This window comes from Lissotriton helveticus, chromosome 5_1 (assembly GCF_964261635.1).
Source record: "Lissotriton helveticus chromosome 5_1, aLisHel1.1, whole genome shotgun sequence".
In the NCBI taxonomy this organism is placed as follows: Eukaryota; Metazoa; Chordata; class Amphibia; order Caudata; family Salamandridae; genus Lissotriton; species Lissotriton helveticus.
In genome coordinates, this window is record NC_136065.1 from 44111546 (window position 1) to 44129769 (window position 18224).

General features: G+C 46.2%; 1 protein-coding gene across 1 annotated transcript in view; it reads left to right on the plus strand.

Moving 5' to 3' along the window:
- The window catches only part of LOC144752375 (E3 ubiquitin-protein ligase TRIM39-like), a 319437-nt gene that overhangs the window by 194991 nt on the left and 106222 nt on the right, over window positions 1-18224 (plus strand). The window lies entirely within an intron of this gene.

Here is an 18224-nt window from a genome sequence, read left to right on the forward strand (position 1 = left end):
GATTACGGATCTGGTGTTGGTAGACGACCGCACACACCGCTCTCTGAAGTGGTGGAACAGAACAAACATTACCAAGGGGCGGTCGTTCCTAGAGCCAATTCCACAGGTGACAATAACAGCAGACGCATCGCTCACCGGATGGGGAGCACATATGGACAAATACACAGTACAAGGAAGGTGGAGTGTGCAGGAAAAAACACTGCACATCAACTATCTAGAACTACTGGCAGTGTTTCTAGCATTGAAAGCCTTTCAGATACATGTTATCCACAAAGCAGTCCTGATCAGAACAGACAACATGACAGCAATGTATTATATTCAAAAACAGGGGGGGACGCACTCTCTCCAATTATCCAGACTAGCACAGGAGATTTGGAGATGGGCCATTCCTCAAAACATCTATCTGTTAGCCGAACACCTACCAGGAGTTCAAAACCAGATAGCAGACATCTTAAGCAGACAGTCGGAACAAATACACGAATGGGAACTGCACCAACAAATACTGCAGCCATTCTTCCAAAGATGGGGACAACCAGAGATAGACCTATTTGCCACTCATCAGAACGCAAAATGCCAAAGCTTCGCGTCCAGGTACCCACATCACCTGTCGCAGGGCAATGCGTTATGGATAAATTGGTCCAACAAATTTGCATACGCTTTTCCCCCTCTCCCACTAATCCCATTAGTGGTCAGGAAACTGCAACAACATTCAATGACCATGATACTAGTAGCACCCACGTGGGCAAGACAGCCGTGGTTCACCACGCTCCTGCAACTCTCACAAGTGCCACATCAAAAGCTACGAATTCTACCCATGCACCTTACACAGAACCATGGAGAGATAATGCACCCAGATCCAACTCAATTGAACTTAGCGATCTGGCTCCTGAAATCCTAGAATTTGGGTACTTAGATCTCCCCCCAAATTGCATGGAAATGATTAAACAAGCGAGACGTCCAACCACCAGAGCATGCTATGCAGCTAAGTGGAAGAGGTTTGCTATACACTGCACTAATAACAATATCAACCCTCTAGACGTATCAACAAGGGAGATTATTTGATACTTGTTACACTTACAGCAATGTAATCTAGCGTACACATCTATCAGAGTACATCTAGCAGCTATAGCAGCATACCTACAAAACAGGCAGCGCATATCACTGTTCAGAGTACCAGCGATAAAAGCATTCATGGAAGGTCTTAAAAGAGTCATTCCACCAAGATTACCACCTTCCCCAGTCTGGAACCTCAACGTAGTACTCACCAGACTAATGGGGCCACCCTTCGAACCTATGCATAGGTGCGAAATACAATTCCTTACATGGAAGGTGGCATTCCTTATAGCCATTACCTCACTCAGAAGAGTAAGCGAGTTACAGGCATTAACAATACAAGAACCATTCCTACAGATACACCAGAATAAAGTGGTTCTTAGAACAAACCCAAAGTTCTTGCCTAAAGTAATTTCAGCATTCCACATCAATCAGCCAGTGGAATTACCAGTCTTCTTTCCAAAGCCACAGACGGTGGCAGAAAGGGCTCTACATACACTAGATGTTAAAAGAGCCATTTCATACTACATAGAAAGAACACAAGACTTCAGGAAAACTAAACAACTATTTGTAGCATTTTCCCCAACACATAAGGGCAATCCTATCTCTAAAGCAGGCATCGCAAGATGGATTGTAAGATGTATACAAATATGTTACATTAAAGCAAAGAGAACATTAACTGTTCCTCCTAGAGCTCATTCCACAAGAAAACTAGGAGCATCTATGGCATTCTTAGGGAACATTCCCCTAGATGACATATGTAGAGCAGCAACTTGGTCTACACCACATACATTCACAAAGCACTACTGTGTTGATGTACAGGCTGCACAACAAGCCAGAGTGGGCCAAGCTGTATTAAAAACTCTATTTCAGACAGTTGCGACAGACACTGGTGACCACCGCTAGGGAGGTAACTGCTGTACAATCTATTCATAAATGTACCATCTGCAGCCCATATGCCTCGAACGGAATATGCTACTTACCAGTATGCATCTGTTCTTGGCATAGAGGGCTGCAGAGTGGTACATGCCCTCCCTGCCTCCCCGGAAACCTGTGTCTGTCCCAACATTATCTTATTTAGATACATTTACATGGGCATATCTTTATGTACTACACTACACTACTCCATCTAACCCTACTATGGCAAAACAATCTAAGGATGGAGCCGATGCCCATGCGCACTAACACCGAGAGGAGGAGTCACCTATGACGACAAAGACTTCTCCAGAAGAAAAACAAAGTGCAATCATCCGAGCCCAACACCAGATGGCGATCTATTCATAAATGTACCACTCTGCAGCCCTCTATGCCAAGAACAGATGCATACTGGTAAGTAGCATATTCCTTATCCCGAAGTAGGTTTTTCAATACAAAGTCTATTTTTCAGATATATCTTGTGTGGAGTTCCTTTTGTGGGGGGCCCTGGAGGTTGTTGCTGGGGTGCGTGCGCAAATGCTTTACACATGACCTCCGAGATAAGCCTGACTGCTCGTGCCAAGCTACCAAGGGGGTGAGCAGGGGTTGTCTTGGCGGGTGACTTCCCTACCCTAACTAGAATTGGCGATTTCTGCCTGGCCTTGGCGTAAGCCTTGACCAACCAGGGATCGCATTTCTAACAGGTGCCTTGCCGCCCAAACTGGCTTTAATTAATAGTCAAATTTACCTCTTTCAAAGTAAAGTCCATATCCAGTTTCTGAAAAGTGGGTATGTTCTCCAAGTAAGGTTCTAGTCATTCCGGTACCTGATCAGTTGAAGGTTGATCACTATAGATTTTAGCATAGTGTGATACCCACTCATCTACCAAAATAGCAATCTCTATTGTTGCTTTGGAGTTGTCATTAAAAAATGGGGCATTAACCGCCTTCCAGAAAGCGGCAGTATCATGATTAATAGAAGCCTCGTACAAAGCATTCCATGCTTCCTTTTTTAATTTGTCCTTCCTTTTTGCAAGGGCCTTATTATAGCTCCTTCTGGCTTCCCTTATCAGGTCCTGATCCTTGACTCTGGCTTTTAAAGCGTTTTTGAGCCTAGAATAGGCCTTAGTACAGGCAGAGTCAAACCACCACCCTGTTTTAGCACCAAGCCTTTTGGCGTCTACCCAAAGACATTTTTTAATTTGGGCTGAAATGACTTTAAAGTTCTCTATAATTAGAGTCAGGGGAATTTTCATCTAACCAGGCATGAAAACTAGCATTACACTTTGTCCATAGATTAAAAAGAAAGTCCTCAGGAATTACTTTCGTCCACTTCAAGGAATATCCATTTTGTCGTCTCAAAGCAATATTATTTAAGAGCTGCCTAGAACTATTTATCCTATTGGGCTCTTGATTAAGTACCAAGATATCAACACTCAACGAGAAGTGGTCGCTTAAAGCGATGTCATCTGTACTAAAATTCCTAACACATGCAGAGTGTCTACAGGATATCAGAATATAATCGATAGTTGAGAAAGCAACTCTACCATTAAAAATGGACTGAAAGGAACCTCTGGATGACACAGACTATTGGCGAACCCCATATCGCAAGAAAACATGATGTCATTCAGGAGATCCCCATACATTGTATGTGAAAAGTGGGGAAGACTAATGTCTTTACTAAGTGTAATCCCACACATCCCCCTTTCCCCCTTGTGGCATAAAAAGTAGTTAAAATCCCCTCCCCAGACCACAAAGACATCTTTAGAAATCTGGCCAAGTAGATTTTTTACAGTTCTGCATAGGCTTCCCAGCATTTCCTCCACCAGCTCGGAGGGGGCATTATTATAAAAATTCACAATGATCACGCATAGTGCCTTGTCCACATGTATCCTAACAATGTGATAATAGCTGTTGTTATTGACCATCTCTACTTTCCCAGTTTTTAATTAATTGGAAATATAGGCGCATAGCCCACCTTTTGCTCTACCATACATCGAGCTAATGGATGCGGTATGGAATGTTTTAAAACCACACAGGTGGATAGGGTCTTCAGCCCAAGTTTCTTGTAAACATAGTATCTTGAATTTCGTTACATGATGCACCCACACTTTATTCGTCACCTTAGTTTTTAATCCAGCCACATTCCAAAACATAATCTGTCATTTAGTGTCCTTAGCGTTACTGTCTGCACTACCACTATGGCTCATACGGTTAGTGGGAATAATTTTGTCATAAGAAGTGGAATTGTTCACGTAATCATCCTGCTTCTCTACACAGATGGCGGCCATGTTGGTTGATTTCTCTTGTATGGGATGTTCTATACTGATACTGTTTAGGATGTCTGTTAATTCACCCATCTGCCGTGCATCAACAAGTGGGTTAATAATGGCAGCATCAGAGGGATGCCCCGATCTCAGTCAGTCCACTTCTTCCAACCCATTCAGTCAAAACGATTATGGGACGGCATACAATATGGCCAATTTAACCTTGTGGGATTCCAACTTGGAGGCTGATAAAAATGTCCCAGGGGAACAGCACTAATCTGTGTGTTACCTGTGAAATCATTCCCAATTCTATTTAGAATCAGTTTCACAAGGTTTGGTGTTTTGAATGTCAATACAACACAGTCCCCTGCAAGATTTTGTTTTCCTCTCCCGAAACAACTCACCCTCCTTACCATCTTTCATTCGTCAAACAATTTGCCAGTTAGTCCTGTTCTACAACACAACCATTGTAGGGACTTGTTCCTTAGGTTCACCCATGTTTCATCCCCGGCATTGGTCAGTGCAGGAACATTAACTGAAACCACTACATACGGTGTTTGCTGCTGGAGGTAGATCTAAGCGTGTAACATGTTGTGTCCCGGGTGTCTGGTGCACAGTACTAAGACTTTCTAACGGGGGAGTTTGTGGCTGTCTTTACCAGAGCTTGGTGGGCCTGTGAATTGGTGGCTAGTGTGTTTTGCGCTGCTCGAGGTGGTACTGCTAAGGGAGCTTTAATACTGGCAACGGCAGAGCCCATATATCTTGTATGTGAACTAGAAGCTATCTGATCATTTTTAGTAATATGGTCAACTGAACTAGTTCTACCCGTTGCTGTAAGCTGGACAATATCTAAACATTTGGATATTAATGCCTCAATTGCACCAATTCTAGTTGTGAGGCTTCCAAGGCTGTCTCTTATCAGACTGTCTAGGGCCTCCAGTTTTGCTTTAAGTTTTTCTACTTCCGTCTGCGTTCACATATTTAAACGAATTAAGCTTTTTCCCAGTTTTCAGATTTATTTACTGGTGCAGACTTAATTCTTTTTTGGGCCCTTTTACGGATTTTAGGGGATGGCCTCTCAGCTACAATGGTATCTATTACTTCTCCCCCTGTGGGACTTGGGTCAATGCTACAACAGTTACTCGGGTTCCTAGCACGCTTGTTTGGTGGCTGGTGAAGTGCATCGAGTTCCTGCTCACTTTCAGAGATATAGTCAGAGATGTTTACCACACAGCCATTTGTGCCTTTTTTACCTCTCTGATTTCCAACTATCTCAGATCCAACTTTCAATAAAGTGCTCTCATCTCCTCCAGGCTTTAAGGCCTCTTGAACTATGTTGATCTGCCTTTCTATGGCACCAACCGTGCCAGTAAGATAGTTTAGAAAGGACTGGCAAGGATGCTCTTCTACGTTAACTAGCTTTTTCTTCTGGGCAGACATTGTTTTTCGCTTCCCCATATTTAAGTAAATAATACACAAAATATAAAAACAAGATGAACAGCAGCCCAGATAAAAACAATTCACCAATAGGTGTGTCAATCTGTACTGACTCCCTTGATCAAAAAATACAGGAGTCCAATGTCCAAATGCCCAAAGTCCTATTAAGGTATGCCCAGAAACTAGTCCTCTCATTAAAAGTAGGTGCACCTTTTGGCAATTAAAAAAAATTCAAGTCAGAATCACAGTACCTTTATAACAGGAAGTTCAGGGCCGTGGTCCAGCCCGGCATCTGTCGGTCACTGACGGGCCCAGACGGGCCTGCCCTTGGCCCGAGCTTCGCCCGGGCACGGCCCAGGCACACCTGCGCGCGTTATGCGCTGCGGGAGGCCTGGCCCCCTTATGAGCACCTACTGAGCGTAACTGCCACATGGGATGCTGGGGGATGTAGTCCCCTGATGGTGAGAGGGCAATGGCAGCACTCGGCGGCACTCGAGCGGTGCGGCGGCTCCTTCTGTGTTCCAGACAGGTTCTGCGGTGATTCAAGGCAAGTGTTGGCAGGTACTAGCAAGAAAATCATCGGCTCCCGCCTCGCGGGAGCCCTGGCCCCCTTGTGAGCATCTGCAAAAAATGGGAGACCTCCTCAATTGGAGATACTTTAAGACTAGGGAGAAGAGGGGAAGAGACAACACACAGCTAAATATCCTCCCTCATAGTCTATCCATGCTTTACATCAAGACGTGGTTCTTCTCAATTAGTGATATACATACACTCACAACAGTGACTTTAGGCAGAAAGATTTTCCATTGTCTTTATTATTTTGCATAACTTCATCATTTCATTTCTTACTTTTTTATTCTTCTTTTATATATATTTTCTTTTTTGTTATTTCAAAATCAAGAATTATTTTTAACAAATGCAAAAAGTGAGTACAATCGTTACAATCAATATTATTTAAACTAATCTGTTCGAAAACAAAACGCCCCTGGACTGTATTCAAATAAATACACTCATGTCATACCCATTCATACACATACACACACTCACATACACTTTGCATTTGTACATGGTAGATGTTTACAGATGACCAGCAGAACCTTTGTTCAACACAGATGTAAACATTTGGAGCACAAGGCTCAACAAAGCGTTGACGCGCGTTTCGGTGGTGTAAAGGGAATTAGACAAAGTTCATCAGGACCTTGTCAGATATCAACATACAATATACAGCTCCTAAAATGCACATAAGAAAACAAGAATAAAACACTGTTGTGGATACTAATCTCAAAAAATACATTTTCAATAATTTATTTGGCCATCTATGAGCACATAGTAAGACTAAAGGTCAAGGGACATTCTTACAACAAGCAGCTATACAAGAGGGACCATTTTATGCTCCAACCATACACATCATCTCACCCTCCCTTAGTGTAAAGAGTTTTGACATGTGATGAAATACCAGAAAGCCAACCACCAATCCAAAAGTACACCTTCACCATCACCATTTGTTAAAAACATGCTTGAAGAGACGGGAAAAAAAGGAAGAATTTTGAGAGTTAATCAAAATAAGTCCCGGCAAAAGTGAGCACTATATACAACCCTGTCCGTGTCAGTTTTCACGTGTTTACTTACAGACAAAGACTCGTTGGAACTATTATTCCTGAAGTCTGATTGATCATTTATTGAATTATCCTTTAACCTCTTCAAGAACCGTTTCTATATTAAAAATAAACAGTAGTATCTATCATTAGAAAGGGGTCTCTCGTTGTAAAAAAAATATAATCTCTCTCCCCCCAAAATGTCTTACCAAGGTCAATTTCTAAAGGCCAAAACATAGATTATCCTGGTTAATTCCATTGTCCCATTCACACAGCAAGGACCAAACCTGGCCTGGGAGAAGAAAAAGCAGAATATGAACACACAACATCCCCAAATGAGCATCTCCTATTGCTCACCAGTGTGAGGCGCGGCGTAACTGTAGCGTGGGATGTTGGGGGATGTAGTCCCCTTAATGTGAGAGGGCAATGGCGCCACTCGGCGGCACTCGGGCGGTGCGGCGGCCCCTTCTGTGTCCCAGGCATGTTCTGCGGCGATTCAAGGCAAGTGCTGGCAGGTACTGGCAAGAAAAACACAGGCTCCCTTCGAGAGTTATTCTCTAAGATTGCAACCTTGTCCCTAAGTGCTTTCTCACTGGTTCTCAGTTTGCTGATATCAGCCTGGCATCTTTTTACTTCTTCCTTTGTTCTGTCCACAACTGTCTCCATATCGGCAACCCTATCAAACAGAGCATTACCTTTGGACTCCAACGCTTCACAAGACGCTTGTATTTTTTCTTGGTTTCTTTCCGACTTAGCAAAGCCCATTTTAATTTCTTTCAGCAGCAAGGAAACTGTCAGTCTGCCTATATCCCCCTGTGAGAGCGATTCCGAATCTCGATCTTGATAATTTGAAGCCATGTCGTGTATTGAGTTTTTATCTGTCTGCGGGCCATCCCCTACCTTACCTACATCTACCAAACAGTCATCTTCCGCCCCCTTTGTCATCAATATTTGAAAGCGGTTTGGGGACTCTGCTATTCCAATTTTTGAAGGAGATTTTGTTTCTTGCATCTTATAGATAGAAGCAATTGATTTCCCTTCGCTTAATGAGGTCCCCTCCTTCGCCTGTTTGTCTTGCACTTTAAAGAAGGTACGGAGGGATGATGTTATATTTAGATTAGCTCCCTTCTTGGAACGTTCACTTTTGGCCGCCTTAATAGCTCCGGTAGATACCACCCTCTTTGTTTTGTGAGCTTTTTAGGTCTCCCCTGAGCCAGTGCATGCTCCGCTCTGCGAGACATTTAGTAAGTGGATTTTGAAAGTGCTACCACAGGCTTTTGCAGGCCTCAAACTTGCGGTTACGCGCGCGTGTACCCGCGCAGCCGCCATCTGTCTTTCCTCTGTCACGGTGGAGTACTGGGTTTTTCAGAACCCAGCGGTGTCAGGGTACACCCTAAGACTTCGAGTTCTTCCTGCTTAGACTACAGAAACACAGAGTCTTCTAGGTGAAGTCAAATATCGAATTTATTGGCTGCAACCAAGTAACCGGCGTCCTAGAAGTACAACACGGTGTATATTCTCAGGAGACTGCTCAATCTTACAAAGCCAGCCTTCTCTTTATATACAAAAGATTACGCTTTAGGCAAACATTCTTTACATTTCGGTTGACCATTCACATGTTTTCACTACAAAGGAAAAGCAGAATCATGATGACAAGCCCATATTTCAGTTTGTTCAACCCACAATAAATTATCCGGCAAGGCCCAGTATTTTCATCAGATATCGACAGACCCCCAATAAAAATGGGCACGTCCTCATCGTAAAGCAAGTCATAAAGTAGGAAACAGGGACAGGTGTGTGTGAGATTAGGCGTGGTTTGTGTGCGATGAAAATGTTTATGGTAGGCTGTGCCTTGATGCTATCTCGATCGGCCACTGGGAGAGGAACTGACCGAACAGGTTTGGCCTTGGGCAGTGGAGTCAGCTTGCCCAGGTCGCAGAGAAGTCAGGAAAGGTGTACGTGTCCTTCAGAATCGTGTTTGGCTTTATCATTGGCCTATGTGAGGGCAACTCACAAAATGGCTGCCGTACACAAAATGGAACCCGAGGGTTCAGGATGAAAACTACGATTTCGAGGTGAAATCGTCACTTGAATATGACGAAAATGCTTGTGCACAGTGTACACTAGCCATTCTCGGGCTTCTGATATCAAAATCGTCATGATACGATGAGGTTTATAGCACGGGTCCAGAATTTTACGTACTACAGACCCTCCTTTTGCCCTTACATAGGCAATAACCTATACTCATGCTAATCTGAGTCCAGGCCTATATTCATAAAGTCATTGAGATGTTGCTGTAGCATCATCCAAGTACTTAGCTCGTCTCTTGATACAGGTTTCCTTACACATGATGTAGCACAGAGGCCACATATTGCAGGAGCACACTGCACGCACAGACAGAACAGGAAAAGAATGGCTAAGATCATCCCAATGACCAGCAGAATTTTCCATCCCCAGGCGGATATCAGTTCCCAGAACCATCCCATCAACGACCAATCTCCTTTATCCACATAAATAGATACGGAAATCTTATGCAGTTTGGAGATGGCCTGGTACACTGTTGGAGCGTTATCTGGAATGAAAACACAGCAACTTGATTGGATCAATTTACATACCCCACCTCAGTCTGCAAGTATGACGTCTAACGCGACCCTGTTCTGAAGGGTCATAAGACAATCCGACTGGAGCTCAGCAGTCAAGTTACTAAGGGCACCGGCAGTTTCAACTACGGTGGATTCAACTACCCTTGTCAATTGCCTTATGTTCCTGCTGTTAACCATGGGTCCCCAGAACGGCAGAAAACCCTTTATGAAGTCCCCAAATTCTTGTCCTGCAGTGTCTTCTTTACTGAAGACACCTCTAACTATCCTTGTCTTGTGGTAATCTGCCGCAGCTGTGTAGGTGGGAGGCAACAGGAACGAAACAAAACATGTGCCCGAAAAGTCAGGGGGCAACCATGTATAGGCTCTATCATGGCAGATGAAATAGGTACCCTTAGCTGCTAAGAACAAAGGGGAAGTCTGGGACGCAAAAACATACGTTTCAGTACAGATACTCTTCCCTAGCTGAGCTCTGGGATTCTTGCCATTACCTTGCAGACATAAGTGACCCTGAAGGGGTACAATCCAAATCGGGGAAGATCTCTTAGCTTGCTTTTTTTTCACTCAGAGTAGCTCCATATCCGGTCACGTTCCATCCTATGTATACTAGTGTCTCATCTCTCGGGATAGTCTCATAGGAAATATCTTCCTTAATCATGTCTACTATACCCTTAACTAGAGCACTATTCTTAGGATTGTCTGTTACAGAACGTAGGGGGTAGACTTCATGTGCGTAGATGAACATCGTTCTGTATGCCCACACAGAACCATTGTGGCTGAAAGGCAGGACCAGATAGGGAATACCTTTATCCGTTGTGTGAGGCATAAGACCACACACCCAACAGTTAGTCATGTTCATTACTAGTTGGTGTTGCAAAAGCTGAACGAAGGAGTTATTAATAAACTCTAATCTCCTAGCGGATTATTGTTCAGGAAGGGGTTGAAAAGAATGAGAGGAAACAGTAGGAGGGGGAGGTATGGGCATTGTAGTGGGTGCAAATGTCACTCGAAAAGAGAATAAAACATATCCTATTAAAAACATCATTACACTGAAAAACATAAAAATGCATAGTATCAAAAAGCTTTTCTTGGTCATCATTTTACATATTCGGGTTTTAAGCCGGTCCTTGGATGCTTGATTCCGGTCTGGGAAAGACATGGCTTGGTAGTTCGGACTGGACTGTTCCCATGAGGCACAGGGTCAGAGCTGATTTGCATATAGCCAGTGTCTAACCCAGGGTGGTGTGGAGTGCAAAAAAACGATGGATTTAGGCCCAGATCCTTGTACTGGGGTGAATGTATGACATTGTTCTACATTCTGTCCATCAACTGTGTTTTTTGCAATTTTCACCCCGAGTGGGCTGGGTATGCTCAGACGTGAGTCCCAGGCTCTCCACACCACTGGAGTCAAGCTATCCAGGCTGAATGAAGGCTGATAGCCAGAAACCGGTCCTTGGATGCTTGATTCCGGTCTGGGAAAGACATGGCTTGGTAGTTCGGACTGGACTGTTCCCATGAGGCACAGGGTCAGAGCTGATTTGCATATAGCCAGTGTCTAACCCAGGGTGGTGTGGAGTGCAAAAAAACGATGGATTTAGGCCCAGATCCTTGTACTGGGGTGAATGTATGACATTGTTCTACATTCTGTCCATCAACTGTGTTTTTTGCAATTTTCACCCCGAGTGGGCTGGGTATGCTCAGACGTGAGTCCCAGGCTCTCCACACCACTGGAGTCAAGCTATCCAGGCTGAATGAAGGCTGATAGCCAGAAACCGGTCCTTGGATGCTTGATTCCGGTCTGGGAAAGACCTGGCTTGGTAGTTCGGACTGGACTGTTCCCAGGAGGCACAGGGTCAGAGCTGATTTGCATATAGCCAGTGTCTAACCCAGGGTGGTGTGGAGTGCAAAAAAACGATGGATTTAGGCCCAGATCCTTGTACTGGGGTGAACATTGTTCTACATTCTATCCATCAACTGTGTTTTTTGCAATTTTTCACCCTGAGTGGGCTGGGTATGCTCAGACGTGAGTCCCAGGCTCTCCACACCACTGGAGTCAAGCTATCCAGGCTGAATGAAGGCTGATAGCCAGAAACCGGTCCTTGGATGCTTGATTCCGGTCTGGGAAAGACATGGCTTGGTAGTTCGGACTGGACTGTTCCCAGGAGGCACAGGGTCAGAGCTGATTTGCATATAGCCAGTGTCTAACCCAGGGTGGTGTGGAGTGCAAAAAAACGATGGATTTGGCCCAGATCCTTGTACTGGGGTGAATGTATGACATTGTTCTACATTCTGTCCATCAACTGTGTTTTTTGCAATTTTCACCCCGAGTGGGCTGGGTATGCTCAGACGTGAGTCCCAGGCTCTCCACACCACTGGAGTCAAGCTATCCAGGCTGAATGAAGGCTGATAGCCAGAAACCGGTCCTTGGATGCTTGATTCCGGTCTGGGAAAGACATGGCTTGGTAGTTCGGACTGGACTGTTCCCATGAGGCACAGGGTCAGAGCTGATTTGCATATAGCCAGTGTCTAACCCAGGGTGGTGTGGAGTGCAAAAAAACGATGGATTTAGGACCAGATCCTTGTACTGGGGTGAATGTATGACATTGTTCTACATTCTGTCCATCAACTGTGTTTTTTGCAAGTTAATCATATTTGCAGCGCTTCAAAGCTGCATCTGCTCGCCCTCCAGCCACCAAAAACAGGCTGCCTCCGGGGGTGACCGAGAGCATCCATCTGGGGCGACAGAGACCAACCATCTGGGGCGACAGAGAGCATCCCTCTGAGGGTGACAGAGAGCATCCCTCCGAGGGTGACCGAGAGCATCCCTCCGAGGGTGACCGAGAGCATCCCTCCGAGGGTGACCGAGAGCATCCCTCCGAGGGTGACCGAGAGCATCCCTCCGAGGGTGATGGAGAGTATCTCTCCGAGGGTGATGGAGAGTATCTCTCCGAGGGTGATGGAGAGCATCCCTCCGAGGGTGATGGAGAGCATCCCTCCGAGGGTGATGGAGAGCATCCCTCCGAGGGTGATGGAGAGCATTCCTCCGAGGGTGATGGAGAGCATCCCTCTGAGGATAACAGAGAGCATCCCTCCGGGGGTGACCGAGAGCATCCCTCCGGGGGTGACCGAGAGCATCCCTCCGGGGGTGACCGAGAGCATCCCTCCAGGGGTGACCGAGAGCATCCCTCCAGGGGTGAACGAGAGCATCCCTCTGAGGCGACAGAGAGCATCTCTCCGAGGGTGACAGAGAGCATCCCTCCGAGGGTGACAGAGAGCATCCCTCCGAGGGTGACAGAGAGCATCCCTCCGAGGGTGATGGAGAGCATCCCTCCGAGGGTGATGGAGAGCATCCCTCCGAGGGTGATGGAGAGCATCCCTCCGAGGGTGATGGAGAGCATCCCTCCGAGGGTGATGGAGAGCATCCCTCCGAGGGTGATGGAGAGCATCCCTCCGAGGGTGATGGAGAGCATCCCTCCGAGGGTGATGGAGAGCATCCCTCTGAGGATAACAGAGAGCATCCCTCTGAGGATAACAGAGAGCATCCCTCCGAGGGTAACAGAGAGCATCCCTCCGGGGGTGACGGAGAGCATCCCTCCGGGTGTGTGGGAGAGAGCATCCCTCCGGGTGTGTGGGAGAGAGCATCCCTCTGGGAGTGACAGAGAGAGCATCCCTCTGGGAGTGACAGAGAGAGCATCCCTCTGGGAGTGACAGAGAGAGCATCCCTCTGGGAGTGACAGAGAGAGCATCCCTCTGGGAGTGACAGAGAGAGCATCCCTCTGGGAGTGACAGAGAGAGCATCCCTCTGGGAGTGACAGAGAGAGCATCCCTCTGGGAGTGACAGAGAGAGCATCCCTCCGGGAGTGACAGAGAGAGCATCCCTCCGGGAGTGACAGAGAGAGCATCCCTCCGGGAGTGACAGAGAGAGCATCCCTCCGGGAGTGACAGAGAGAGCATCCCTCCGGGAGTGACAGAGAGAGCATCCCTCTGGGAGTGACAGAGAGAGCATCCCTCTGGGAGTGACAGAGAGAGCATCCCTCTGGGAGTGACAGAGAGAGCATCCCTCTGGGAGTGACAGAGAGAGCATCCCTCTGGGAGTGACAGAGAGAGCATCCCTCTGGGAGTGACAGAGAGAGCATCCCTCTGGGAGTGACAGAGAGAGCATCCCTCTGGGAGTGACAGAGAGAGCATCCCTCCGGGAGTGACAGAGAGAGCATCCCTCCGGGAGTGACAGAGAGAGCATCCCTCCGGGAGTGACAGAGAGAGCATCCCTCCGGGAGTGACAGAGAGAGCATCCCTCCGGGAGTGACAGAGAGAGCATCCCTCCGGGAGTGACGGAGAGAGCATCCCTCTGGGAGTGACGGAGAGAGCATCCCTCTGGGAGTGACGGAGAGAGCATCCCTCTGGGAGTGACGGAGAGAGCATCCCTCCGGGGGTGACGGAGAGAGCATCCCTCCGGGGGTGACGGAGAGAGCATCCCTCCGGGGGTGACGGAGAGAGCATCCCTCCGGGGGTGACGGAGAGAGCATCCCTCCGGGGGTGACGGAGAGAGCATCCCTCCGGGGGTGACAGAGAGCATCCCTCCGGGGGTGACAGAGAGCATGCCTCCGAGGGTGGCAGAAAGAATCCATCCGAGGGTGGCAGAAAGAATCCCTCCGAGGGTGACAGAGAGAATCCCTCCGGGGGTGACGTACAGCATCCCTCCGACGGTGGCAGAGAGCATCCCTCCAAGGGTGACGCAGAGCATCCCTCCGAGGGTAAGAGAGAGCATCCCTCTCTGGTTCCACAGTCTGTTCTGGAACAGTGTAAGTTGAAGTAGTTTATAATGACCATGACCTGTCAATGTTGGTACAAACATGTATGTAAATTCCATTGAAATGAATGGGAACTCCATGACGAGTTACCCTTGTCATGAGCATCCAAGTGGTTAACCAGTCAATCTAAACACATGCTCAAATGCCATTTCTGCTTCCAAGAAAATGATAGATAGTAAACATATGTTTCCCGGATGACGAATATGGGAATCAAGCCCACCATCACCAATGTAGATAAGGTTTGGCCCATAGTTTTGTGTCAGTGTTGAGAAATGAAATGGCACCCGTAAGACCCACAGTCCAGGGGAGGCTCATCCTTCTCACAAGAGAGGACCACTCTTGCCTCCTGCTGGAATGATGGACCCGACCCGTTGATATGACCTCGCAACTCATTTTGGGATGCTCTCCCATGACCTTATGGAGTAACCTCTCTTGTAATTACAGGAAGATGACTCCTGACATGTTTATGAACCTCTTGTGTCTGTCGTGGACGATGGCCCATGGCCTGTGGATGAACCTCAAAGGGTTCTATGCGTTTGGTTTCTCTGACAATAGTGGTCCCCTGCTTACACCACCCACTAAGGCAGTCACTCTACTGGCTTATAATTTCAATAGACCAGGCTTCTCCCACGATTAGCTTGTGAGCTACTGGCGTCTCCCCAGCTACCTGCAAGTAGCTCTCGTGTGTAGCCAGCCTACTAAATTAGACGTTTTTGCTTGGTTGAATTAATATATGTACTAAAATTCTGAAGTGTGTATTTGAGATGAACATGTATTTGGTTTCAGAACTCATGAACTGATGTTTAGAAGGAAAATGGATTTCCAAGATATTTTTAAAGCTGTTATTTGAGTGATAAAACCTGCAGCTTTGGAGAGAGGTATTATTAATATTATTACCTTGAGCCGGGGGCATTGCAACCATGGCTGTCATGTATTACTCATGCAGCTTTGGAGGGATATATTATTAATATTTTTACCCTGAGCCGGGGGCATTGCACCTGTGGCCGTCATGTATTACTCATGCAGCTTTGAAGCGACGTATTATTAATATCATTACCCTGAGCTGGGGGCATTGCACCTGTGGCCGTCATGTATTACTCATGCACCTTTGGAGAGACGTATTATTAATATTATTACCCTGAGCCGGGGTCATTGCACCTGTGGCCGTCATGTATTACTCATGCAGCTTTGGAGGGACATATTATTATTATTATTGGCGGGGGCATTGCCCTTATGGCCCTCATGTATTACTCAAGCAGCTTTGGAGAGACGTATTATTAATATTATTGCAGTGGGCATGGCACCTATGGTCGTCATGTATTACTCATACAGCTTTGGAAGGATGTATTATTGATATTATTACTATTACTATTGCACCTGTTACCATCATTCAGAGGCATTTGAAATTGCTGTAAATCGTGCACGGGACGACGACTCCTGTAATCTTGTCTGACGTGGTCACTATTGCAACACAAATGATTGCAGCTCGGGTGCTTTTCTTCGATCATAAGTGGCTCTTATTGCAGAAAAAGTTGGGGACCCCAGCAGTAGTCAATACACCGATGTGGGAGCAGTACACTCAAAGACAGTAGAATTTTAGGCACAAACCGGAGCCAGGAACCTATTTTACATTTATCTTATTATTTTATTACAATTTATAATGCTTCCAGTGAGGGTCTTTAGGAGTCGTAAACTTGCACCACACTCTTCCCCAGCAGTCAGCCTGCACTGCCAAAAGAATCCGTATTTAAGTGGCCTTTCCTGAGATAACAGTTTAATTTTTCTTTTAGTTTTACTGAGCGCAAACTCAACCCGAAGGTCTCAGAGCGCTTTACATGAGCGCTGGTTATGTTACAGACGAGCACATTAATTTTGTTAGTCATGGAGAGATGAACTGATTTGGCCAGAATCACAGGATGTTGAGCATCTCTGCCGAGACTCAAACCCGGTTCCCCAGCTTCGAGGTTGACCGCTCTAGCCGTTAGGCCACAGCCTGTCCCCTAATTATATCACACACCGGAATTGTGAAGCTGCCACTATTGTTTAAGATGTGGAAGCTGGAGCTGGTTCCAAGGTTGTGCAAGTGCCATCTAATATAAAAGCTATTAGCTAATAGGTGCCGTTGTTGTTTATTCATTTTGGATAGCACCCAGAAGGTCATGCTGCAGGGTGCTGAAGAGGAACCCCCCCCATCATGTCACTTGACTCTGAAGAGAATGGCACACTACACTGATGGAAACTCACCAGCACAAACATGCACACAAAAGGGCTCTTAAATGATGAAGTCTACATTTTACTAATCAGAAAATGTATATTTTTGTGCTTCACTCATCTGGCTTCCACTTGTGATTTTATTTTTCGCTCCTCTTTTGTTTATCTTTCTACACCCTTTAATTTCGTGGTCCGCTTTCATGATTTTTTTTACCATATTCTGAATATTTTCTCAAGTATCTCTGATGTTTGTTTACAAGGTTAATTTTCTGTCTTGTAAAACATCTTAAGAAAACATTATTCCTGCAAAATAGTTTATTGCCATAACCGATACTTACTCGCAGCGCTTCTCACCCTCGTCTTTGCTACTCCCTGGACTGGGCATGATGAGGCGGCGGAAACAGTAGAGCGACTGAAGGAAAGGCAGCAAGGGATAGAAAATGACCCATCAGTGCATGGCTTCATAATAAAGCCATGCTGTGATTGGCCATGTTCTTCTGTAAAGCAAAACCTGCTGCCTCCATGACTAGGCCTACTTTTCACCTTTTGAGCCAATCCAGAAGCTGCTTCACAGCATAAGAGCAGCGTCGGGATTGGCTGGAGCAGGCAAAGTCCGCTCTCCTTAGGAGACTGGGGAGGCTGCAGATGTGATCGCTGGCTCACTAACGTTGTGCAGGTAGGAGTGGCCTTATGTGCACATGTCGTGTTGGTCATAGGAAGACACCCATTCACCCTGACATGCGCACTTACACGTCTTTAGACCCAGACACTCTTCCAGTGCTGTCCATACTGATGCCCCACCCCCGCTCAACCATCAATTGAATGTCTGCTTCTTGCAATGTGCAGCCAGCCCACGGCTGTAATATAAACATGGCCGCCGGTAATATAAACTTTCTAAATGCATCTTAGGGCCCGGGGGGGGCAACACCCCCATAGAGAAACTGCAGAGGGTGGATTTAAATCTAGTACATCACGGCTAGAATTTTGTGATTGTTGCCCCCGTATGTCATGGTTTTCCTCCCATATGCCAAGAAGCATCTCCAATGAGCTAGTGCCAGTATTTTGCCACAGTTACCCCCACTCCAAAAATTGCCTCAAGTGTGACAGTAGCAATAGTTTTCACAGGTGCCTATCCATGCCAACAATTGGCTCCAGTATTACAGCAGAAGACGTTTTCTATGAGTCCCTATATAAGCTACGAATTACCTCCAGTATGTTAGGGCCAATAGCAGACTAGCAAGCATTACATCATATCACTCACATTTACTCAACCACACTCATTCATTCTCACTCAGTCTACCTCACTCTCACTCATTCTTACTCTGACACCATCATA